Source organism: Trematomus bernacchii, unplaced genomic scaffold (assembly GCF_902827165.1).
Source record: "Trematomus bernacchii unplaced genomic scaffold, fTreBer1.1, whole genome shotgun sequence".
NCBI classification, from domain to species: domain Eukaryota; kingdom Metazoa; phylum Chordata; class Actinopteri; order Perciformes; family Nototheniidae; genus Trematomus; species Trematomus bernacchii.
The window spans coordinates 26,130-53,822 of record NW_022987613.1 but is presented as its reverse complement, the minus strand read 5'-3'; the positions used below and the strand labels follow the sequence as shown (position 1 = coordinate 53,822).

The following is a 27,693-nucleotide window of genomic DNA, read 5'->3' as shown; positions in this document are numbered from 1 at the left end:
TTAGACTCGTTAGTAGTAGTTGTGTAATGAACAGCTTGCCTGCTAATATGCTAACCTAGCTTTGTTTACCTTGGTAGCTAACACGATATGAACGTTAGCTTGGAGGAAAGGCAACTATAATGCAGTGTAATAAAACTACTATGAACAAAAGCTAGTGGTTCATATTAGGCTAGCAATAACGTGTTTATAATTGCAATCGTATACGGGTATTCTGCTACGTTCGGTCATACAATGTAACTTGCATGAATACATTGTTTTGCGCTAGCATACAGCTAGCCTCGTTAGCTACATGCAGTATATGTACGGTCACAATGTACGGTAAATCACAGTACAGTATACTGTATGAGTATTCCGTGTGTGTGACTGCAGACATTCTCCTGCCATGACAAACATGTAAGGCCATCTGCTGACATTGTAGTTGATATATTTAAACGCTAGCAACGTAGCATCACAAAAAATGTTTTTCTGACCAAAACTAGCTCTAGCTCCGTGTGTTAGATCGCTACGCCAGCTATAATGTAATTACGTTTCGCGACTGACCGGCAAATCACCCGGAGTATACTGTCAATAGGTATTTTGTGTGTGAATGCAGACATTCTCCTGCTATGAGATACATGTATGCAAGGCCATCTGCTGATATTAGAGTTGATATATGGAAACTCTAGCAACTTAGTTAGCACAGTTAGCACTGTGTCAATGGCTTAGCACAGGGTTGCCAACTCTCACGCATCTGGCGTGTGACACACGCTTTCACTCTCAATCTCACGCTCTCACGCTGCCCAAACTATTCTCACGCCAAAAACAAGAATACGAAGACAAGAAACGGTTTTGAAAACTTTTGTCACGTAGTGATCGTCTTCTCAATAGAACATCTTTGATAATGTCTTCTGGCCAATCAGAATCACGATAACGGCGTGGTGTTGTTGCAGGAAGTCCCGACGGAGAATACTTTTGCGGTAGTACATCTCTATACATCGATACAACATTACGTGTTGATAGAAATCAACACGTAATGAAATAAGACCCCACGGTTTGATGATTGATAGGTGTGTGGGCTGTCTTTCATTTTGACACACAGAACAATGGGGGCTATCCACCCTTATCCACAATGTAAAGTAATTCACACAGCCTCTTCCCTCTCTCTGTGAGGAGCAGCAGGTTCAGCTTTCAGAACAAAGTAACAAAAAACTAATATGGCATTCATTTTTTTTAAATGTGTAGTAATAGATTTATTTATTTTTCTTCTCAAGAGAGTACCAGAATGTGTATTTTATGTTAGTATTTAAAAAAATCTCCTGGGGTAGAATCCCCCCAGACCCCCCTGCAGGGGTTGGGTTTTCAGCATGTCAACTCTTTCACTTGTGGGGAAATTGCAGGATTGGCTCCAGGTCGCCCTTTTTATTTACTACAAGACAAATGTGCCTTTTTATTTCATACAGTTCAATTTGGATTGAGACAGGGAAATAATCTAAACCTCACGCGTGGCGTTTCACTGTCGGGGGGAGCATGTAATTACATTGCAAATACTGACTTGAGCCCCACCACTGTATGGGTTAGCCCTACCATAGATTACCCAACAAAAAATACTCTGGAGCGCATGCGCAGATCCAGTAGAAATGATAAAAAAGTAACAGTCTGCTGCTTATTGTTCTACTAGGCCAAAATAGAGTCAAAGAGTATATGAGAGTGAGAGTGTGTTAATTAATATATTTGGCAGTTTGGAGTAAGTCTGTAGATTTGTTTGTGTGTGTGTTTCATGTATAGGCCTCTCACGATAATTAATTTTGTTGGATACATTTTCCCGGAAATGATTGCGATAAACGATAATATTCTCGGCACCGTTGTATGACCATTTTAGACCACTGACATAATGATAATATATAATAATAGTTCAAGTACATCCTTTCAAACTGCTAGTCACATCCTCATGTAAATGGCAATTTATCGAGGTCAGAAAAGTTATCGAGTTCATTTTTATTTATCGTACGATAAGTCAATTAATTGCTTATCGCGACAGGCACACAATAAAACAGTGGAAACAAACATGTTTGACTTTCATTAGTGAATGAAACTGTGTGCCCTTTATAGTCTGTGTCCATTATTGTGTATTTGTATATATTGTATATATATCCTATATATATGCTAAGGTCCCGCTCCTGACACGATAGCAGCCATTTCGTGCGCATATGTGTAATTAAACCGAATTAAACCCATGATATCAAAATCTCACTCCAGCCAGGTACCCAAAGTTGGCAACCCTGGCTTAGCAGTCCAACACAGTTTACACATTTAAACAGTCTTGTTTGATAAATACACAAATAACAATGCAAACTTACAGGTTGTATACCCAGATCTTCCCCTGCTCCAAACGGTCCAAACAAGCTGTGCATATCCGGCCTCAAACTGGGCAATGTTTTGGAAGCTTTCGTCTGTGAAATGCCGGTTCTTCGAACCTCTGGAGGAGGAACACGCCGCTGCTGGTGTGGCCATAGCTCTTCGGGATTGGTCCATTTCGTTCCGGGTACCGCATGACATCAGGCGGTACCCGGAACTAAATGGAAGACTCAAATGGGCAGTGACGTATCTCCAACGAGGCGTTTTGGGGAGGTATTTTCTGTGTTAGAGTTTTACTCGCTACAGGGTGTACTTTGAGGGTTTTGACTCTGCACACCGTTTACATGCATAAAAACCTTCATAACACACAAGGGGACGGGTAATAACCGGAAAAGCATGACATGGGAGCTTTAAGACCTTTTTTAAGACCCTTTCCATACATTTTAAGACCTCATCGCCACTTGGAGTTTTAACCGGTTACCTTGGCGACACACTTTACCTCACATTTACTATATACAGTATTGATCGTCCTTCCTCCTTATCTTCCAACCATTTGGACGCAAACTTGCATTTCCCCATAACGATGTTGTTTAACAACCGGCGTAAACGGACCTTCGCGCTATCAAGCAGTGAGCGTGCGATGTCCTGTTCAGATGACGTCAAATCCAACGGGATGCCATAAATAAACTACACAGAATCACACTACACACCTACGCAATGATTACATTCAGGCAGACTGTAGAATACAACCTCTTTGGACAATTTATATACTTATTGGAAACAAGCTACAAAATGTAATACTTTGGAAAATGCCGTTTAATACTTTTTAATAGCCTTCATTTTCGCTAAATTGATTTATCAACTTTTAATACTTTTTGAGACCCCGCGGACACCCTGCTACAGTATGATAGATATATTACTTTACACCCGGAAGTATGTATTGTCAATCTTATTGTCGATAAATTGAGGGATATACGCTATATTTTATTAACACCAGTATGTACTTTATACATCCACCTCGAGTGTTTGTCTCTGCACCGGAAATAATTTAATTTTAAAGTTCAACCGTATATTATATAGACTATATCAGCGCCACACCTGCGTAACACATGGTGCCTCTTGTCTGAACAATAGTTTAAGCGATTTGTAATCTATTCTTGTCGACTTGCAGCCTAAATACAAAGATAACTCCACTCTCCTACCACTGCTTACCTCTAATGAGCCTTGGTAGAGCCTTGATCAGGTGTTTGATGTGGGCTGGCATGATCCTTTCTGCAGCGATGAATAAAGAAAACAAAGAAAACATTTTTAATAATAGTAATGATGGTAACAACAATAATATTAGTATAACTATTTATATAGCACTTACACAATTGCAAAGTGATTCTCCCAACAAAAATAAAGAACAAAACAATACCAACAATAAAAGAACAAATGATTATAGGAATGTTAAGAGACAAAGAAATTATAAACATTCTGAGAGGCCGACTACAAAAGGTAGACTCAATGGCTCTTGATGACATCAATGCGCAGTCCCAATAGATGCTGCTGTATAAAAAGAAATAGAATAGGTCCAGATTTATTTTGTGTTGGATGATTTGATTTATTGATTGCTGATGGATGTATATATATATAGGGTTTATTCAACAGCAGTAAAGCATTAAGTTGCTAAATTAACGTACACTGAACTGTAAAACAACTTACCACTATTTAGGAAAGGCTCAGGAGGGTTGACTAGTAGGACAGCAAAGAGGTGGAGGAGGTCTATGTACAACCATTGGTAGATGTTACACCTGAAAGAAAGATAATGAAATAAAAGAAGACAGGAGTACAAACATCCTCTTAAAGGTGGGGTAGGTAAGTTTGAGAAACCGGCTCGAGATACACTTTTTGTTATATTCCATGGAATGCTCTTAACATCCCGATAGCAATGAATATCTGAAGTGCTTTGACAAAAAATCCATTAAAAAATATCATCTGTGGAAGCCGTAGTACTGTAAAAAGCACGACCAATCATCTGAGCCGGCCCGGCTAAAGTAACTGGATGGCCTACCTGCCTGTCAGCCTTCCATCTGTGCACAGACTTATCTCGTGCCCTCATTGGTCATGTGCGCGCTCGTGTGTGTTGGAGAAGGGGCTCTGTAAGGAAGTGGCAGATTTTTTCCGGTTGTGTATTTTCAAATTCTAGCGCACTCGAGCTGGTTTCTCCAAAATGACCTACCCCACCTTTAAGTAAAAGACCAAATCATGTCAAGCTTTAACTTGAGCCTGTTTTTTCAGTCTTTACAATGCACTGTTGGAAAATACCTTCCAAAGGCTAAATTCAAACTCAATACCATAAATAACTGGGTACCAAAGTGCTTTACCTGATAGAACACGTTCCACATGGAGCAGCAACCATCCGGCTCGGCCTTTTGCTGCATATCATCTCCTCCCTCTCCACTGTTTCCATTAGATCTCTACTGTCCAATAAAACTGAAATTCCCCAAAAAATCATATTAAAAAAGTTTAAAACAATAACTTGCTTTTGGCATTGAAATGGATTAGAATCTCACCATTTTCCTGGATGTCAGGAAGGCCAGGAAGTCATTCCCTTCAAGACCGCAACCAGTCACAGGAGTTCAAATGCAAAGCCTGAACGATGACAAGAGCGGGAGACTTACATTTTACAATTATATTTTTAATTAATACCAGAGCAGTGTGTACATAGGCCCTGTACGACATGCAGAGAACAGATCAAATCCCCTGACAGAATCACACACTTTGGTGATATCCTCTTCTGATCATGTTTCATTTTTTAGCAGCAAAGTAACATTACTCAAAGTATGTCAGACCCAACTCATTTACAGTATGTTTTGCATCTCCTCAACAATGGTCTGTATCATTGAGTAGAAAAAAACTGTCCCTACAATTTCAGGTAGATTAACACACATTTGTAAGACAAGTTTACAATGAAGCACAAAAACCCTCTTTGTATTCAGCGAGCTGCCACACAAAGTACAGCTTAACATGCTAACCTTTGGTAGAGAGCTACAGTTAGCTAACTTCATGTTCAACACAAAACCTCTAATGGCATTACATTGACAATTTTAAACAAAACGTAACTCTCTCAACTTGTAAGATAACGTTAAGTTAACTTACCCTTAAATAACTACATCACCTTTTTCAGGGGAAACACAAACTGCAGAAAACGTTAGCTGCTAAGTGTTGATAGCTAAGACAGCTAGCCTCCTAGCAAACGTAATATTAAGTTAACATTAACGTAACGTTGTAAGAAAGCAAAACGAACCTTGGATAAAGGTTTTACTATCAGACTTGGTGAAATTGTGTAGTGTTGCTTACCTCCAGAAGGACTTTTAGCGCGTTTCCCAGTAGACAGAGCTGTCAGAGCGGTGCCTCTCAGAAGAGCAGCCGCTGGGCGGAGTCACAGAAACGCTCAACTGATCTTCTTCACTCCTTGACCGTTGTGCCGTTAGTGCCAGTCAAAACATACCGCTTTGTTTCAACCACTGCCGTCTCGCCGTCCCCCGCCCTCTCTGTCTGTCTGTGTCTGTTTCAGTTTAGCCAGCAAGACTGCTGGTAGACCAGCATAAATACCAGCTTCACCAGCATCCAGCTTAACTACCAGCTAAAACCAGCATAGACCAGCATGACATCCATGCTGGTCTATGCTGGTTTAGCTGACCAGGCTGGTCTTGAACCAGCCATAACAGCTTGTCCAGCCTGGTAAACCAACTAAACCAGCTAAAACCAGCTAAAACCAGATAAAACCAGCAACCATCTTAAGCTGGTCTATAGCTGTTTTTTTCAGCAGGGTGGGAGACCAGGGGACACTAAAGAGTGACGCACACAGCTGGGAGACCAGGGGACACTAAAAGGTGACAACTGTCTGTTTTTGGAAACTTACCTAAAATGTTTTATGGTCTTATTTTAACAATGTGATCACATGACTCCTTCTGTTGTTACTGCAGATCTGCTGTAAGCTCGCTAGCTAACGTAGCTAACCTAGTCATTTCAGATATCCTGACAAACACTGACAGTTATGAGACAGACTCACTCTGAGACAGAGACAGTTGTTCAGCTTTATAATCCTGAACGTCACCAAGCGCTCCGTCCCAGCTGTGTGCGTCACTCTTTAGTGTCCCCTGGTCTCCCAGCTGTGTGCGTCACTCTTTAGTGTCCCCTGGTCTCCGAGCTGTGTGCGTCACTCTTTAGTGTCCCCTGGTCTCCGAGCTGTGGGAGACTTTTTAGTGTCCCCTGGTCTCCCAGCTGTGTGCGTCACTCTTTAGTGTCCCCTGGTCTCCCAGCTGTGTGCGTCACCTTTTAGTCTCCCCTGGTCTCCCAGCTGTGTGCGTCACCTTTTAGGCCCAATCCCAAACCACTCCCTCGAACCTACCCCTCCGTGGCGGAGTGAACTCCGTCTGTAGCCACACTCGCAGCTCAACGAGGCTCCCTCCTGTCAGATGGAGGGAGTAAATACAGCGGCAAGCTTTGGGACAAACTCCCCTCTCTCCGGCAGAAACAGGAAATGCCGTAACTGTATGTAACAACGGTTTCAAATCAGCATCTCTTAGACAAAAAATGTAAATTAAGAACTCAAATAAAACTCCAAACATCTTTCATTGTGTTACTTTTTTGTAAAGCTCTTTTAGTTTTAAACCTGATGTTTATAAGCTTCTTAGTTTTTGCAACAGTCTGTAAATATACACAACTTTATAATAAAATGCACACATTTACCTTGTTCTAGACTAAACACAGGTATGATCCTAAGTTAAAAAAATATGAGGTTATCATGAGGTTGTTAACATCGCAATTTATCAGTGGATGTTTGCTGGAACTACTTGTAAACAGCGTGTTTCCTGACGGACACACACAGCGTGACTCCGGTCAGGTAGAGACCAGTCTCAAGTCAGCACCAATGCAGACTCGCTGTTTGAGGGCTTGATAGCCCACTCCCCCTCCACACCTCTCCACACTCGTTGGTTTGGAACAGCACTTAATGTGGCGGACCCTCCGCGCGAACGCGCAAACGGAGGGGTAGTGTGTAGGGGTAGGGTGTAGGGCGTGCTTTGGGATTGGGCCTAAGTCTCCCCTGGTCTCCCAGCTGTGTGCGTCACCTTTTAGTCTCCCCTGGTTTCCCAGCTGTGTGCGTCACCTTTTAGTGTCCCCTGGTCTCCCAGCTGTGTGCGTCACTTTTTAGTGTCCCCTGGTCTCCCAGCTGTGTGCGTCACTCTTTAGTGTCCCCTGGTCTCCCAGCTGTGTGCGTCACCTTTTAGTGTCCCCTGGTCTCCCAGCTGTGTGCGTCACTTTTTAGTGTCCCCTGGTCTCCCAGCTGTGTGCGTCACTCTTTAGTGTCCCCTGGTCTCCCAGCTGTGTGCGTCACTTTTTAGTGTCCCCTGGTCTCCCAGCTGTGTGCGTCACCTTTTAGTGTCCCCTGGTCTCCCAGCTGTGTGCGTCACTTTTTAGTGTCCCCTGGTCTCCCAGCTGTGTGCGTCACCTTTTAGTGTCCCCTGGTCTCCCAGCTGTGTGCGTCACTTTTTAGTGTCCCCTGGTCTCCCAGCTGTGTGCGTCACTTTTTAGTGTCCCCTGGTCTCCCAGCTGTGTGCATCACTTTTTAGTGTCCCCTGGTCTCCCAGCTGTGTGCGTCACTTTTTAGTGTCCCCTGGTCTCCCAGCTGTGTGCGTCACTTTTTAGTGTCCCCTGGTCTCCCAGCTGTGTGCGTCACTTTTTAGTGTCCCCTGGTCTCCCAGCTGTGTGCGTCACTTTTTAGTGTCCCCTGGTCTCCCAGCTGTGTGCGTCACCTTTTAGTGTCCCCTGGTCTCCCAGCTGTGTGCGTCACTTTTTAGTGTCCCCTGTCTTTTGGAACATTTGTGTTTTTATATTTGTATCGTTTGCAAGCTGCAGCGGGTTTCTCCTAATGGAAATGTTTCTGGCGGTTGTAGCACGTTTGCAACTATCAAACACCGTATTAATTGGCCTAAAATGAATTTAAAACTGTCTCATGTTGCCTATAAGCGTTAACAACCATTTATATACTTTGAAAGCCTAAAATCAGTCAAATGACTGAATCACACATTGTAAGGACCTGTTCAGCCAATGAGAGGTGATGTTCTCTAATATGTTTAATCTGAATGAGTGTTTGCATGCGCAGTGTGAAATTATTTTGGTGTTTTTTTATGTATCTTTGCCAATTCTTCACAAATTCTTTGCACTTTAGTGAAAGCAGGGAAAGCAACAAAGGGAAATGAATGGTTTGAATACAGGTTTCATTTATGTGTGGGAGAATTTGATTTCTGCATTTTCATGTAGCAGTAATGGTGACAAATGCAATCATCAACTTAACTATCATAGAGTGGCGAAGTCCCTCCCCTTCCGGTGGACCTCCATGGGACCTTATTTCGGAAAAGTTATGCATTGAAGTCAATGGAGAGAGAAAGATTATCTTTCGATCCCGTTTGAATTGTGCCACGAATTACACATTTGATGTTTGTCAATTTAAAAGATAATTTTGCAAGTCAAAAAAAAAAAAAAATGTGTCGTAAAACTGTGAAGTAACACATTTGTTTGTGTGAAACGCTCAATGAACTACATCTCTGGTCTCACAGAACAACACACGTCACCAATATGGCCGTCACTACTGTCTTGTCAACAAAACGATTGACTACCCTCACTATCACCACAATGAAACACGTCCTGAAGAATGTCATGCAAAGCTGCCTGCCTGCCTTCCTTTGATTCTCTCTGAACTGCCTGGTCGTTTTAATGTTTAATGTCAACCATTTGTGCAGATAGCATGAAGTAGAGAAGATCGCCGATGCTAACGTTAGCGTTAGCATTTCTCCCCCGGGCTTAAATGGTGTATTATAGAATGATCACACCGGTGACAGTACTATTCAAAGGGTTCACGAAATATGACTACTACTCTTACTGTTTAACATGTTGGGTTACTTAATGTTACTTCATGTTAAGGCTAATAAAAATGACAAGGCTGTAATGCTAACTAACGTGCTAGCTACTAGCTAGGTAGCTAACTTGATCAAGCCACTCCTGGTCCTTTCATCAGACGGGAAGCAAAAGAACGAGCAAGACCCATTGCTGGTATAATAACAACCTGGTACTAAGCACACAGGCATCTTGTTAAAGTTATCTTATCTTAGCCAGCGCCATATAGATAGATTATATCTATATGGCGCTGATCGTATATATACGGTATTATACGTATATCGTAGTGTCTCAATTGTGACATCACTTACGCGACTCTGGGATTTTTAGTCTTTCTAGTTACGTATTTTTCATAGTCTTATATTTCAACAGTTTTACAACAAACTGTGACTTTTTGACATGGAAATTATTTTTTAAGTTTGACAAACATCATATGTGTAATTCATGGCACAATTCAAACGGGATCGAAAGATACGTTTTCTCTCCCCATTGACTTCAATGCATAATTTTTCCGAAATAAGGTCCCATTACCCGGAAGTAAGTGGGCGTGACTTCGCCACTCTATTAAGATTAATGTAATTTAAAATAATAATATCATTCAGTGAACTATAAGGTGCATTTTATGGTCTACATCATATTTTCCTTTTGAATCATTTTAAACAAGTCTCTCTATATTACAGTGGACATACAGTGAAATACAAAATAATTGATATTGCAAAGGTTACGCTTTAAAGGTCCCCTATTATGCTCTTTTCAACAATATATTACAGGTCTCAGATATATACAGAACCTGTCTCTGATTGGCTGAAACACCAAACAGATCATTGCAGCATTACCCATAATCCCCTCTGTTTCAGCCCTGTTTCAAAAGTGCTGATTCTGTGTCTGTTACTTTAGATGGAAATAAGGAGCCCCTCCCCACGCCCCTCTGAGAGAGATTTGGTTAAAAAAAACACAATGGTGCTCTAGGAGGAGATTCAGGTGATAAGGGGGGGGGGGGGGGGGGGTTACCTTGGTTGGTGATTGGCTAATGGTTACACTAGACAAAACATCGTTAGAATCTCTTTACACAGAGGGGACACATGGTGATGTAGAAGAGACATGAAGAAGAGGGGACACATGTTGATGTAGAAGAGACATGAAGAAGAGGGGACACATGTTGATGAAGAAGAGACATGAAGAAGAGGGGACACATGTTGATGTAGAAGAGACATGAAGAAGTGGGGACACATGTTGATGAAGAAGAGACATGAAGAAGAGGGGACACATGTTGATGTAGAAGAGACATGAAGAAGTGGGGACACATGTTGATGAAGAAGAGACATGAAGAAGAGGGGACACATGTTGATGTAGAAGAGACATGAAGAAGAGGGGACACATGTTGATGTAGAAGAGACATGAAGAAGAGGGGACCACATGTTGATGTAGAAGAGACATGAAGAAGAGGGGACACATGTTGATGTAGAAGAGACATGAAGAAGTGGGGACACATGTTGATGAAGAAGAGACATGAAGAAGAGGGACACATGGTGATGTAGAAGAAGACATGAAGAAGAGGGGACACATGTTTGATGTAGAAGAGACATGAAGAAGTGGATTTTGCATAATAGGGGACCTTTTAAAATGTGTGTTTCTGTTTTGTCCAATAAGAAAGAACAACATGTTATATTGTAAGCTAACAGAAAATAAGTTATAATAATAAGATATCTGTTGGCAGTCATTTCATTCTGCAAAGCACATTTAAAGTTCAGACTGAAGGGAAAACAGAAGTTTGATGGTTTTGTTTTGTAATTATCTGTCAGGTGAATTAAATAAACCCTGTTTTTATTAATCATTTCTTATTGTTGTGTATTTATTTATTTGTAACCTTCACGTTGGATAACATCAAGATGCACCTTCATTAGATCCACGAGGAGGAAATCCAGTTATTGCAACCGGACGGAGAAAAACGCAGGTGAAGTAAAATAAAATAAGATAAATATAGAATAAAAATAAAAATGATGGAAGAGCATTTAGAGGTAAAACAAGTTTACGTAAATATTGTAAATTATGATATATTGTGGGGTATAAGACATAGTTGAGACTTGGTTGTGTTATAATATAGTAGTATATATATATCAATATATATTATAGCAGAGGTGGGAAGTAAAGTACATTTACTCAAGTACTGTTCCATCGTTAGCATTACAGATCGCCTACCAGCAGGGTAAGGCTACATAAAGGGTTACACTAGCAATGCTAATTCATGCTAACTGCTAGCTAGCTGGTGAATCTGATAACATTTCAATATTGTCCTCTTGCTGGAGCTTGACTCACTTTTTATTTGGATCATTCCAGAATTGGAGGACATTTAGACATCCAAACATTTGATTAAATTTAGCCTTTTTTTGTTTTCTGTGTATTCAGTATATTTGAGAAATATTAAGCCTTCAGAAAATGGATCAGTCCAGCTCAGACATCAATGGTTCTCTTTGTATCTGATGTTTCATTTGTTGCTTTTAACAGCGCTCAATGGTGGGTTGAAATGATTAGAAATCAATTAAAAAAAGGTCTATTACCCTCTTGATCTAACTGTGGGGGAGACGTCTGTAGCAATGGAGGAGTCAGGACTCAAAGGAGACACGAGGAGAGCTGGAGCTTTGATGGCAAACACTGACGGTCTATTTGGAGTTTCGGCAGGAGAATTCACAAGACATGTCACGGGCCACGGTTTGACCACACGGTTGAGACGCCACAATCAATTCTGAAGAACTCTACCCCAGACCCGTGTATTTAGCTAGTTCAGAGAGAATAATCAACATTGTGGATAACAAGATAGAATCATAACACCTCTATCAGCTGACGCCAACAGGCAGGAACAGGGAGGCAACACACTGAGAGCACAGCAGCCAAGGTTACAGGTGCCTGCGCTCAGTCAGGACAGTATGAACTGATACACTGGGTCAAAGCTATGGGCCTTGGAAAATATTTCCCCAACACTAACTATAATTTTAACTCAGTTGTGTTTGTCTTCAGTTAATTGTGAAGAGTAAATGTTAATGTGGTTGTAACCTCAACATGCAGAGGCATACATTCTGTATTCTGGGAAAATACAGCAATATATGCGATCAATGCAGCTGGGTTATTAATCCAGAAACATATATATATATATAATAGGGAACAATCTTATGAAGGAGGACAACAGGGTGAGTGTTAACACCAGGATCTGCTTTCTAACACATTATTTACTCTGTTATACTGGATGTCAGAACATCAGCGTCCTAGAGTCCAATGAGACTTCTACAAGTGCTTTCAACTTTTTTTATTTCCTGTGTTATGATTCATCAAAGCAACATAACATGTGACTCTCTGCAGTCTTCCAGGGCCGAAGCAACAAACTTCGGGTTCAATAACCCACTTTTCAATAAGGCAGACAGGCGAGCTCTTCTTTGGGAGGCCGTTGCATTTATTAAGGTCTTTGTTACAGGTCTAACTTTGAAGACACTCGACAGACCTTTGCTGCTGCTTCGTTCACTTCATAAACACTAGAGATGGGCGAGTCCTGATTCATCCGGATCATTAACCCGGATCCTAGAAATGAGCTGGTCGTGACGAGTCACCCCTCTCCATTAACCCGAGTCCTTGAGTCCCACACTTGGTGTGACGTACAAATTAAAACTATAAATTGCGTCACTCGCTACTCTCTTTATAACATGTAAAATCACATTACAACGTACCTCAGTCCATCTGCCTACCCTTTAGCAAGTATACAGGATAGCTGCCAGAAGTGATCGTTTGGCTCAGGGGAGGGGACGCGGATCAGTGAAACTTCCTGCAGACTCGTGGGGACTCAGAGGAGCCGACGGCTCCAACAGCAGATTCGCAGATTCGCAGATTCGCAAATCCTGACTCGCTGTGCAACACACAGCAGATCAGACTTGTGCGGGCTCGGAGCCGTAACCATATAGCAGTAGATCCAGAGATCCAGCAGACTCGTCCTCATGCACGAGTCCACAGCAGACTCAGATTCGCCAAATCGCAAAATAACCCTTTTTTTTGTGATCAACATTTTTTATTAAAGCAAAATACACCTTGTAGCGGAGGTTAATATAACGTCAGTTTAATAGATAGATAGATAGATAGTACTTTATTGATCCCAAATTGGGAAATTGTTGTTACAGCAGCATAAAAGGCATTTTACAATAAAACAAAACTACAAAATATACAAGAATAGAAATAAAAATAAAATATACATGTCGAAATAGAAAATATACATGCAGATATTATATATATATATATATACAAATATATATATATATTCAAAATATATGGAATAATAATATGCTCGTAAAATGCATCAACTTTTCGGTTTCACCGATAGGATTTCTACGGTCTTGGTGATGCTGACTCATATGACTCAAATGACTCGTATGATCCGGATCTCTTCAATGACTGACTCAGAAGACCCTGAGTCCGTAAAATGATCCGGATTTGCCATCTCTAATCAAAAACACACACCACCGCTCGCTCACTCTTCCCGCTCTACCATGCACACACACATGCACACGCCAACCCCCCCCCCCCCCCTCTCTCTCTCTCTCTTAAAGGGACAGCTGCCTGACTCTGCATGACCCTAATATCATAACACAAGTTTATTATTATGATGGTTATGATTGAAACAAGTGTGTGTGTGTGTGTGTGTGTGTGTGTGTGTGTGTGTGTGTGTGTGTGTGTGTGTGTGTGTGTGTGTGTGTGTGTTCGTCTTCAGTGTTACTGGTTTATCTCTCAGACTGGAGAAGATGAGTGGTTTTAAAGATGAGGAAGAGGACACATCTTCAGTCTCCAGCTGTCTGTCTCTGAAGAGTGACTGGTCTAGAGATAAACCTCCAGACTTCAGTAATGAACCTGGACCCTCAGACACAAAGTAAGAGTTTCTGCTGTAACCTGACCTGAAGAGGATCCAGTTTTTATGTTATCTGATCATCTAACCTGTTCTTTAATGATCGCAGTAAAGAAACTTAGTAACAGTACAGTAACAACGTTTAAACTCTTGATCCCTGGCGTCATCAGCGATAGTAAATAATCTACATACAGACAGAAGTCAAAATGTGCTCTCTGAATGAACTAATGATGTTTAAAACATGTGTTGTTTCCACAGACAGAGAGCAGAGTCTCCAGTCCCCAGCTGTCTGTCTCTGAAGAGTGACTGGTCTAGAGATCAACCTCTCTGCTTCAGTAATGAACCTGGACCCTCAGACACAAAGTAAGAGTTTCTGCTGTAACCTGACCTGAAGAGGATCCAGTTTTTATATAATCTAATATATTAAACTGTTCTTTAATTATATCATGTGTGCAGTATAGTACAGAACAAAGGCAGCAGAGTTCAGCAAGCTAACATTATTTGAGGATATTTCAATATGCATTTATAGCATCATTGTATCAGTGGCATCAAAAGGTTTTAAATGGCAAAGATATTGATAAATATTCACTAAAAACTAAATATATCGTCCAGAACATTATTTACTACTTGTGCATGTTTATGATATGTATTTTAAAGATGTTTATTAATGATAGTGATAACCTGGTGAGCTGGTTGTGTTTAGCATTAGCAGATATAACAGAGCTTTGTGTGATTACATGTAGAGTCAATGCAAAGACCCAGATCCGTGCCTGGAGACACCAAGAAAGTGAAGAGGTGAAATTCATGTCACCTGCGTATTCGTGCAGCGTGACACATTTCATCTTGAGAGTGAAGTTTGTGACGCTCTGCCCATTGGTGAGAATCAGCTCCACTAATGTGACGTGCTGTAAAGGATGTGTTCATCTCCACAGAGGGAAGAGGAAGAGTGGTGTTCCTGTGGAGGAGCAGCTGTCCAGCTGTGCTCTGTGTCAGGACGTCCTGAAGGATCCAGTCTCTACCAGCTGTGGACACTGGTTCTGCAGACAGTGCATCACCTCATACTGGGAGCAGAGACCTCCATCAGGAGACCCCTCCTGTCCTCAGTGTGGAGAAAGATCCAGAACCAGAGCTGGACTGCAGACAGCCAGTCAGACCAGCTCTGTACGAGGTAAGAGGCCGAACACATGCAGCGTCTTATTCCTCTTCCTGGTTCATGTGTGTTTGAACAGGTATACTGTTGTAGAGCACAGACAGTAAGCTGTTTATAAAACATTTAAACTCAGTCTGGTTTTTGTTGTTTTATTGTTATAATTAGATTCTCAGAGCATTTCCCTCATTCTCTCATGTTTCCTTCTCTTCCAGCAGATAGTGGTCTGCAGGAGGTTTTAGATGAACATAGGCTCAGTCTGAGGAGGAGATGTGAACGTGTGACTGAAGGAACTGATCAAAGTGAAACCCTCCTCAACAGGATCTTCACTGAGCTCTACATCACACAAGGCCAGAGTGAAGAGGTTAATACCCAACATGAGGTGAGGCAGCTGGAGACAGCTTCCAAGAAGAAGCCCCTCCATGACACTCCAATCAAGTGCCAGGACATCTTTAAAGCCTTACCTGACCAACAGACTCTCATCAGAGCGGTCCTGACCAACGGAGTCGCTGGAGTTGGAAAAACCTTCTCAGTGCAGAAGTTCACTCTGGACTGGGCCGAGGGTTTGGGAAACCAAGATGTCAGTCTGGTGATCCCGCTCTCCTTCAGGGAGCTGAACCTGATCAAAGGAGAGCAGTACAGTCTTCTCAGGCTGCTCCATGTTTTCCATCCAACCTTACAGAAGGTCACAGCAGAGCAGCTGGCTGTCTGCAAAGTGCTGCTCATCTTTGACGGCCTGGATGAAAGCAGACTTTCTCTGGACTTCAGAAACAATGAGGTTGTGTCTGATGTCTCTCAGCAGTCCTCAGTCAACGTGCTGCTGACAAACCTCATCAGGGGGAAGCTGCTTCCCTCGGCTCTCGTCTGGATAACTTCCAGACCTGCAGCGGCCAATCAGATCCCTCCTGAGTGTGTGGACAGGGTAACAGAAGTACGAGGCTTCACTGACGCCCAGAAGGAGGAGTACTTCAGGAGGAGATGGAGTGATGAAGACCTGTCCAGCAGAATCATCTCTCACATCAAGAGCTCCAGGAGCCTCCACATCATGTGTCTGATCCCAGTCTTCTGCTGGATCACTGCTGCAGTTCTGGACCACATGTTGACTACAGACCAGAGAGGAGAGCTGCCACAGACCCTCACTGACATGTACTCACACTTCCTGCTGGTCCAGACCAAGAGGAAGAAGCAGAAGTATGAAGAGGGACATGAGACGAGTCCACAGCAGCTGACGGAGGCTGACAGGAAGGTTCTTCTGAAGCTGGGGAGGCTGGCGTTTGAACATCTGGAGAAAGGAGACATCATGTTCTACCAAGAAGACCTGGAGCGCTGTGGTCTTGATGTCACCGAGGCCTTGGTGCACTCAGGAGTTTGTACACAGATCTTCAAAAGAGAGAGAGTGATCTTTGAGAAAACAGTCTACTGCTTTGTTCATCTGAGCATTCAGGAGTTTCTGGCTGCAGTCTACTTGTTGCACTGTTACACCAACAGGAACACAGAGGTACTGCAGGACTTCCTGCAGGGAGACTTTAACAACAGCAGAGATCAGGATTACCCATCCCTGGATGACTTCCTGAAGAGAGTCATGGAGAAATCCCTCTATAGTAAAAATGGCCACCTGGACCTGTTTGTCCGCTTTCTCCACGGCCTCTCTCTGGAGTCCAACCAGAGACTGTTAGGAGGCCTGCTGGGTCGCACAGACAACAGACCAGAAACCATCCAGAGAGCCATCAGCAACCTGAAGGAGATGAGAAGTGCTTTTATCTCTCCTGACAGGAGCATCAACATCTTCCACTGTCTGACAGAGATGAAGGACCACTCAGTACATCAGGAGATCACAGAGTTCCTGAAGTCAGAGAACAGATCAGAGAAGGAACTCTCTGAGATCCACTGCTCTGCTCTGGCCTACATGCTGCAGATGTCAGAGGAGGTTCTGGATGAGTTGGACCTGGATCAGTACAACACATCACGGGAGGGACGACTGAGACTGATTCCAGCTGTGAGGAACTGCAGGAAGTTCAAGTAAGTCCAGATGTGATTAACTTTATAAACTAATGTGGATCAGGAGTTTAATTATTCAAATAAACACTATAACATTTCTGCTGTTTAAATACTGAGAGCAAAATAAACCCAACACTGTTCTTCTATTTATTTATAATAATAGTTAAACTGAAGCGTTCCTCTCTTCATATTGAGTGATGGAGGCGACATGTCAAACACATGAAGGACTTGAGAGGTTTCTCAGCATGTGATCACACCACACAGCAGGACTTACAGTTATCACAGAAACATGTTATTATTACTTTCTTTGCTTTTTTCTTTGCTTTTTAAGAAAATATTCACAAAGCATACATAACCAAATAAACACATCTAAGTACAAGATGAACTACATAACAGATGAGAAATCAGAAAAGAAATAATAAAATAATAGTATTAATAATATTACAAATGAAAGAATGGATACATTATGAATACATTATGAATACTCAGGTATACATTAATTATATTCACTGTATTGTTCTATCCTGACCCATTCCTCCCACCTTTCCTCAAAGATATGCATTTGGTTTCTAATCTAGTTGTTTTCTCCGTTACATAGATTTCATCTACTAAGTTATTCCATTGTGAGTTTAGTTATTATCTTTTAGACAATTCCTCATCATTAGTTTGATGATGGCTTTTCTAATGACCAGAAATAGATAGGAATCTTTCTGTATCTCCTCTGGTGTTTCCCCAGTGATAGGGACAATGGGTTTTTGTTGAGAGAACAAGATATTGGACATTTCTCTTCAAACTGTTTCCCAGAAGTCTCCCAACACATCACAGGCCCAGAATATATGTGTCTGGTTTCTGCTCAGCGCATTCTCTCCAGCATTTTGAAGTGAGGGTTTGTTTGTGTTCACTTTGAATCTGGGGTGTCTTAAAGGATGGAGTTAAAAGCTTCATGTGTTTTCTTTCCAGTAGTTTGAGTTGGTTGTGTTCTGAATGTTTCTGCACATTTGTTCCCAATCTGCTTCTGGCATATTGCAGGATCATTCATTTCCCCATTTCTTTGTTACATTAATAATACTGTGTTCATCTTGATTTCTTAATGTAATATTTGAACCATCTGAGTTAGAAATGTTGTTTCCACTCCAGGGTCATAAACTGTAAGCATGTATTTTATTAATGACTTGATGTCTTGAAAAGATCTCTTTTTTTAAATGCCGGAAAGATAACTCCTCACTTGGAAGAATGTGAATAAATGGTATTTGAGTAAATCATATTGTAACGAAAGCTGTTCAAAGGACTTCACGTCTTTATCACCGAACATTTGTCCAAATGTCCTCAAGCCCTTAGAAGCCCATAGTTTCAACATGTGGTGGTCTTTGTTCAGTTTGTGAGGAGGGAAGTCTTGATCAGTTCCTCTTTCAAGAAGATTACATCTTCATATCGTTTTTGATTACGACAGACTTCCCTCCAAACCTTAAGTGAAGCAACAACCCTTTTTTTAATTATTACTTTCTAGTAGTTTCTTTATCATTAAACACGTTTTCATCACAATGTGTTAGAGTTTAAAATCAGATCTATATCATTTCCCACCAATAACAGAGTTATGTGTTAATGCTGATATACTGGGAACATCTGATGCTATCAAGTTGAACATATTGAAACTTTATTGGTTTGTTAATTGTGTTTGTGTGCACAATAAATGTTCAGATGCTCAGAGAAGCCAAAGCATCCTTCATCCATCATTCACATCCACATATGAACTAACATTTAAATATGTACATCTCTAATATTGTCAAGTGATTCATTTAATTTCTGTTTCTTTTGGTAACAGTCAGTGACAGCAGGAGCACAGACATGTGATCAGATCACACTGACAACTCATTACACTCTATTATCATATATTATTATATATTATATTAAATGGACTAACAGCAAATGTCTATCAGAACATGTCAAATATTTTTTCATCAAATGCTTGATGTTAATATAATGTTTCCTCTTTTTAACACATGTTGTAATATATGTTTTATTATAGACTTACTGACTGTTGGCTCTCAGAGACTCACTGTGAAGTCGTGGCCTCAGCTCTGAGGTCTGACCCCTCTCATCTGAGAGATCTGGACCTGAGTCAGATCACTCTGGATGATTCAGGAGTGGAGCGTCTGAGTTCTGGACTAAAGAGTCCAAACTGCAGACTGGAGGCTCTCAGGTCAGTTCACTGACTGCAGTTCATATTGATCTGTTTGTGTTTATGATTTTCTGAATTTGAACAAATACAATGTTATTTTTATTCTTTCTGTTTTTGCTAATGACTGAATATTGATCAGAGTAACAAAGAGAAGGTGAATGTGTGAGGGAGAGTGTTTGAGCTTCCACAGACTCACTCTGTGCTCCATGAGTCAGTGGAGAAGCTGTCAGTACTGATGAGCTGTGAGGGAGATGAAGGACTTGTTCAACATCTGATCAAAGTTAAAGTTCCAGATTATCAGTGGATTGTTTCTGCATCATCTCTGACATTAAAACCCTGTTTCACTCTGAACAGATTATTAAACCTGGAGTTATTTCAAACAGGAACATTGTTTTCTAAAGTGACATCATGTTTTCTTTATTCAGACTGAAGGGCTGCTGGATGTCAGAGATCAGCTGGTCTTCTCTGATCTCAGCTCTGAAGTCCAACATCCATCTGAGAGATCTGGACCTGAGTCAGAACGATCTGCTGGATTCAAGAGTGGAGCTGCTGAGAGATCTTCTGGAGAGTCCAGACTGCAGACTGGAGACTCTCAGGTCAGTTCACTGACTCTCTGTTACTGCTGGAGATCTCACATGTTCACTTTGAAATTTAACCTCATTTATATTCATTAATAACTTACATCCATCAAGTTGTAAATGTCCTTTTATTCATATTTCATTTTTAAGAGTAAGAAGTAAGAACTGCAGACATACATGTTTAGTGTTTCTTAAAGTAACTGTAATAGATGTTAGTTGTGAAAAGTAAATCTATGTATTTAATATTTAGTAAACGATAACGTCTGAATAAAGGTCATCTGAAGTCATTTTAGTTTTACATTGTGATGGGAATGTATTCATCAAATGTGGAGAGAGAATCAAATCATTGAGCTGTCTTTGTGGTATTTTATTTATTGCAAGAAAGTTCAGTCAGTCACACAGAGAGCATACAGTCTGCAGAGAGGAAGAGGAAGAGTAGAGTTTGAGTTGCATATTTAAACACAGAAGCCTCGTCTCAATACCCCTCCTCAACTCCTCTCTTCCCCTCCTCCGGGACTTGACCCGGAAATCGATCAAGACACGCCATTTTGAAGGACGTTTTATTGAGGGGTGAGGGAGGAGGGGTGAGGGAGGAGGGGTGCGGGAGGAGGGGTGAGGGAGGAGGGGTGCGGGAGGAGACGAAAGGGAGGATACACGAGAGCAGACTACGCAGAAGTGTTTTCACTACTCGCGTATAAAAGCCCCGCCCCCACCTTCACAGCTGGTCGATTTCAAGAGAGGAAAACGGAGAACTGGAAGAATGAGTGGGAAAGCGTCACATAAATGTCTAAGTGCTCACAGCTCCGTGGGAATTATTATGTGCAATTCATTTCTTAAGGTTATACTAACAATTTAAGTCATGTTTAATGATCTTGAACGTCACTAAAACATAGCTATTAAGAAAGCTATTTCATAAATGGCTAGATCTTGATAAATAACAATTATTTGTTTTGCTTTGTGTTAAAATATTGAGTAGTTAAATTATTTAAAATGCACAGTCCTGAATGTGGGGATCTACAGGACACACATGTTCAGAGTAAAGGCTTTCACATTACTATCAATATAATTTTATTTAAATGTACATTTGACACCAAAACGTAACACAAAAGCAGGACCAACCATCATACATTGAATTCCTTGACTAACAAGAGAAAGATTCATAATTTAAATAAATATTTAACAACAAATGGGCCGGTTCTAAAGGTTATTCAGTTAAGCCCGATGAGAGGGTCATACAGCTGTGCACATGTCATCATTAACAGACGTCGTTTAAGAGTGACGTTTGAGTGAACGAGGACATCCCAATTAATACCTGAGGACTCCTCTGTCCTTGCGTCTCCTCCTCGTGTCTCCTCCTCGCATCTTACGGAGGCGGAGCTAAGACGCAAGGAAGGGACGTGAGTGAGGGAAAGGAGGAGTCGAGGATGGGTATTGAGATGAGGCTCGAGAGAGGAGAAAGGGAGGGGTGAAGCTTGGTGATCATGAAGGAGCATTCTGGGAGTTAGGGAGTTAGGGAGGCCGTATCAGGAAGTCCTCAGTTCACCTGAGGTGAAGGTCATACTGTTGGTGCACATAGAGAGTCACTAACAACACTGCAACACATCTTCTTCATAAGGACTTAGCTAAGAAGAGTGAGAAGTAGTAAATATAGATAAACATTAGCAATAAGAATCACACAATGATATTATTAAAGTAAGTAAGTGAGTATAATTGTTGTTGTTGAGTAACATCTGATTGGATTATAAACTGATTTGTATCCTCATCATGTTTTCTTTATTCAGACTGAGGGACTGCAGTTTGTCAGAGATCAGCTGTTCTGCTCTGATCTCAGCTCTGAAGTCCAACCTCCATCTGAGAGATCTGAACCTGAGAGGCAACGATCTGCAGGATTCAGGAGTGGAGCTGCTGAGAGATCTTCTGGAGAGCCCAGACTGCAGACTGGAGACCCTCAGGTCAGTAAGGGGTCTCTGCTGGTTCAGCAGTATTGTATGAAACACAGGGAGGTGTTTCTCTCACTGGGGAATCACAACAGATCAGTGATGTTACCCACTGACTGCAGGCTCTTTCATTCTTCCATCAACTATAGAAGGCCAGCTGAAAATGCAAAGCCACATTTAGTAAGTAATCAACTTTCCACCAGACATATGGGATTTGACAGAAGAGTGGAAAAGGTAGTCTGTTTTTGATGGGATGTTTTTAGCTCCTTGACTAATGACTGTTACTTCCTGTAATGCAGCTGAGAGCTGTGGCAGTCAGTCGTAGTGTTTGCAGAGAAGATATGATGGGATGTAAAGCATGAGATCAGTCAGGACTCTGAAGCTGACTCAAAGAACAAACACTTATTTTAAACTGGATCCATAACTGTTGGATTGTGTTCATCCCTACAGGATCAGAGAGGATGAGACGATCAGAGCCAAGATCCAGAAGAACTGTGAGTACTGAATATCCTCCATTCATCCAGATATGAAACTCTTTCATGGAGCATGTCCTGAGAGGAAAACAACACTCTTGTTTCTCTCTCTTCATCATTTTGGCTGTTTCTCTTCACAACAACTGTCTATCAAAACAGTGACGCGTTCACTGACACTCTGTAAAATGTAAATAAACTCTGAAGAATAAAACACATGAAAACATCAACATTATAACCAGTCCGTTACAGTATTACCATCAAAATATACTTGAGTCAAAGTAGAAGCACTCAGACCTTGTACTTGAGTAAAAGTAGAAGTACAAGAGTGTAGGAATACTCTGTTACAGTAAAAGGCCTGCATTCAAATGTTACTCAATACAAGTAGAAAAGTATTAGCATCAAAATATAGTTAAAGTACCAAAAGTAGTCATTGTGCAGATTGGTCCATTTCAGAATAATATAAGTTTAAGATAAGTTTTATAATTATTGATCATATCAGGTATTAAATACATGTAGTGGAGTAAAAGTACACCATGTACCTCTGAACTGTAGAGGAGTAGAAGTACAAAGTAGCATAAAATGGAAATACTCAGGAAAGGTACAAGTACCTCAACATTGTACTTAAGTGTGGAGGCGTGTGGCGCAGTGGCTAGAGCGTTGGTGTTCGGATCAAGGGAGCACAGGTTCAAACCCCACTGCAGTCAGCATGTCGTTGTGTCCCTGAGACACTTCACCCCAAATGGCTCCTGTGGGGATTGTCCACAGTATTGAGTATGTTAGTCGCTTTGGATAAAAGCGTCTAACAAATAACATGTAATGTAAAAGTACAGTCCTTGAGTAAATGTACTTAGTTCCTCTCCTGGTCTGTAAAGCTCTCCCAACATATGCAGGTTAGCATCCGGCAGCTTCTATGTGCTGGGGACCCGTACTGTACATTTCTCTCATCACACTTTGGGCTCCTCAACATGTGTGGGTTCCCAGCAGGACTCTCTGAGCTGCAGACACATTCTTTCTGTGACTTTGTTCCAGATATTTGGAGCATAAGAACTGAAGCTGTTTCTCCATGTTCAGGAACTCCCATCCCCCGAGTCCTGCGGCAGGAAGCGCTCCTTCTCTCCAAGAACTCCTGGACCCTGCAAGCTGGTCCAGAACCAGAGTCCCAGTGAGGAGTCCAGCCAGTCCACCTCTCAGAGTTAAACTAAACTACAACATTATTAAAGATCATGTTGAAAGTTAAAAAAGGATGCTTTCAGACTGAATCCAGAAGTTTCTCAAGCTGCAGTCAAAGCAGGTCATTTGAGGAATATATAAAACAATTATAAAACTGTAATAAGAATTACTCTGAATACTTTCTTTGGACATTTTATTTACATTTATTTTAAACAAATATTTCTGACTTTCTATCTGAGTGCTTTTCTCATGAATTAACGACTTCAATCTCCTTTCTTTTCTTGTGTATTTCATAAACAGGATATTTGATTATTTTTTTCATGTAACTTTAAGAGTTAATATTATTTTCTCAGCTCTGTGATAAAAAACACATTTTAAAAATAAATATCCCACTTCTTGTACTTATATCCTGAATGATGAGTCAGCAGTAAAGCAGCCAGGCGTTAACGGTCAGCTGGCATGTGTATCTGTTCATTGGCTCATATGTGTAGCATGTTTAATGGCAGTGTGTTGAAAATGGCTGACAGGTGAATGTGTCAGATCTCTGTGTGTTACTCAGAGAACCGTGTGCAGTGTTTTAGAAAGTGCAGAGTTGAATTGCAGATTGTGTGCAGAGCTGAAAATGTGTTTAGAGTTTTGTTAGATTTAATCCAGCCAGTTTTCTCTTATAGAATTGTGACTTTACTGTACAATCAAGAGCTTCATAAACTTTATTAATTATTAAATGTTTACTTAAAAACAAACACAAAACTCAGGACTGTGCGACATTTATTTTGCAGTAGTGTAAAAATGATTATTCACCCATTTGACACCAAATACAACATGTGCAGTTATATCTCTGGACGTTGATCGTAATACATGTATTTTACCACTGCAAACAATAACATCAACATTTAATCAGCAAGACTCTGAAATGCCAACATTAAATATGACCTCAAAGAATAATAAAGTATGTGTCATTTAAATAGAAGTAATTACAGAAGATGATTGACTTTAGATTAATTTTTTACCGTACCATGTGTTTTCTTGTTGGTATTTTCAACATTGTACACTATATGACATATATGACATTTTTCTCCTCTCTATTTACATACTACATTATGACTTTTAGTTAAGAGCCCGCTCGCTGGTCCAGATCTGAACCAGAACCAGAACCAGTTTTATTACCAAGTACAGGTTTACACAGTCACCACATTCAAGTCCCTCCTCCCACCTGTTCAGATCAGCCTCCTCACTGCAGTGCTACATGTCCCCTGTCACGTCCTTTTGTACTGTCTTAAACCTCATTCTATGAATTGTAAGGTGTCCTTGAGTGCTTTGAGAGGCGCCTCTAAATAGAATGAATTAATATTATTATTAGTATTATTATTACACATACGAGGAGTTTGCTTTGGTGTAAATGGGGCAGACGTTGTTTTTATTTTCATTAAAACAGCAAGAAATAGTGCTTTTATATATATTTATAACTTATTTAAACTATTTTAAGGATATGTTAAAAAACATATTATGGTCTGTGAGACTGGACACAACTTCTCCATCACATCACAGTTTCAGTGATTACAGTTATTAAAGCACTGAGAGGACAGTTTTATTTTTCTGTTTTCTAAGTCTGATCCAAATGGTTTTCTCTCCTGTGTTTATGAGATAAGAAGAGGTGAAAAGAAAGGGAATATGTGTCTTAGTTCTGTTTTAAAAAAATAAATCTCTACAAACATCACAGGGGAAAAGTTTACAGGTGAATGGAATAAATATAAATACATATTTCAGTTCCTAAATTAAAAAGAATCCGTTAAAAACACATTTTATTATTTATTCAGCTCCCTATTTTATTTGTAATCTGTAAAAACATTGGCAGGGAAACAAAGATGCACGGTGACATTTTTAATTTATTATTTTCTAACCATTACTTCTAAGTTTGAGTGGTTTTCTGTGTGTTGTAGTTTTCATTTTGGCCACAAGAGGCTGACTTTAATTTCCCCAAGCGTTGTTTCCCCTCTTGTGGCGAAGATGAGTATTACATCAACAAAAGCGATGAAGTAATACATACCATCGGTACTATTTGATACTTATCCTGGCTACATCTTTTTATATCACTATTTTAAAACCAGATGTATTCTCACCTACCTCAGGAACATTATAAACACAGTACACAGAATTTAAATAATGTTGGTTTTAGGCGTTATTGAGTCTTGTTTTCTTTGTCATTGTTTTTGACAACGGGAATCAGCTTTACGGATCAAATGATGACTTGAAAACACGTGTGAAAAATGAAGGAACTTTTACATTGTGTGACTGCATTGTACAAATGTTTAAGATTGTATAAATGTTTACTGTAAAAAAGCTTGTTTACCACAAACATGTTTACATTAGTATTGACTACATTCAAATACGCACTAAAATAAATATCTTCTCTAATTTTTTAAGGGTAAACTATTTCATGGACGCTGAAGATTTGGACAATATGTTTTAGGGGTTATTTTCTGCTGCAGATCTTTGGTGCTTTTAAAGTTGGAAGATATTCATCATTATACTTTAAGTTCTCCAAAATGTTCATATCTATCAGAACAACATATCAAAAGTTCTGGTATTTTTTTTTTTTGTGTTTACTTTATATACAGTATTTATTCAACTGAGCACTGTTTTAGTTTGGTTATGGTGATTGTAAACTGTCACATTTGTGATATTAAAATATGAATTATTACCAGTGGTGTAAAGTAACTAAGTACATTTACTCAAGTACTGTGACTTAAGTACAATTTTTAGAACATAAACACTACTTTACTTGAGTATTTCCATTGTATACTACTTAGTACTTCTACCCCTCTACAGTTCTGAGGTAAATGGTGTACTTTTAGTCCACTACATGTATTTATAATGTTCTACTTTAGCTTGAGGAACATTTTGAATACAGGACTTTTACTGTAACTGAGTACTCCTACACTCTGGTACTTCTACTTTTACTCAAGTACAAGATCTGAGTACTTATACTTTTACCCAAGTACAATACAACGTCTGAGTACTCTCTGGTAATAATATTGTTTTATATTTTTGATTCATGTGTTTTCGTATCTGAAGTTAAAACTCAAATTCAAGCTTCTCAGTTATATAAGTGCAACTTTGTATCACTGTGTTTTTCCCTACAGAGCTCAGAGGCTGACACACACACACACACACACACACACACACACACACACACACACACACACACACACACACACACACACACACACACACACACACACCCTTGGTGCTCAGAGGCTGACAGAGATTCACAGCGCACTTCATTTTCTCCGGAGAAACTTGTTATTACACGTTTAAAAATCTCATGAAAATTCCACCTCAGCAGCAGCAGCCAATCCCAACAAAGCTACACACACACACACACACACACACACACACACACACACACACACACACACACACACACACACACACACACACACACACACACACACACACACACACACACACACACACACACACACACACACACACACACACACACACACACACACACATACAAGATCTGAGTACTTGAGTAACATTTTGAATGCAGGACTTTTACTTGTGTGAGTTCTGCAAAACAGATTTCAGGAAAACATGAACCCAATTGATCAGATGTCATACTCCTGGAGTTTCTTTAAGGATCTGTTTGTGATCAAAGACAGAAATATAAAAAACCTGTGCATAAAATAATATATAATGAAAAAGCTAAATATTGCATTCATTTCTTCAAACATCTTTAGCAGTTTTTTCAAAAAGTCATACCTTCTTAAAACAGTTTTTGCTAATTCATGAAGTGGAAACATATCATTAAGGCATTCAGACCCCAAGTCAGTACAACTCAAATAAACATGAGACATTTATAAATAAAAAAACAAGTCTCTACTTTTGAAGAAGAGTAGTATTATTTCACGGAGCCTTTTCACATTGATTATGTTGTGCAAGACTCATAAAACATGTAATCTGAATCTGTAAAGAAAGCAGATTTGTATTGTTGGGTTTCAGGTAAGATTTGCACACCTGGGTTTGGGGATGTTCTGATTCTACAGACCC

At 40.4% G+C, this 27,693-nt stretch overlaps 1 long non-coding RNA gene and 1 pseudogene across 1 annotated transcript; one reads left to right on the top strand and one right to left on the bottom strand.

Moving 5' to 3' along the window:
- Nucleotides 1-4,770: 4,770 nt before the first annotated feature.
- Nucleotides 4,771-6,063, bottom strand: LOC117483717. The gene is made up of 3 exons (XR_004556007.1): nucleotides 5,677-6,063; nucleotides 4,890-4,968; nucleotides 4,771-4,809 (listed from the first exon to the last, which is right to left on the bottom strand). It is a non-coding gene; the product is annotated as an uncharacterized LOC117483717 (long non-coding RNA).
- A 7,991-nt stretch (nucleotides 6,064-14,054) lies between these two features.
- LOC117483699 lies at nucleotides 14,055-24,387 on the top strand (annotated as a pseudogene).
- Nucleotides 24,388-27,693: the final 3,306 nt, after the last annotated feature.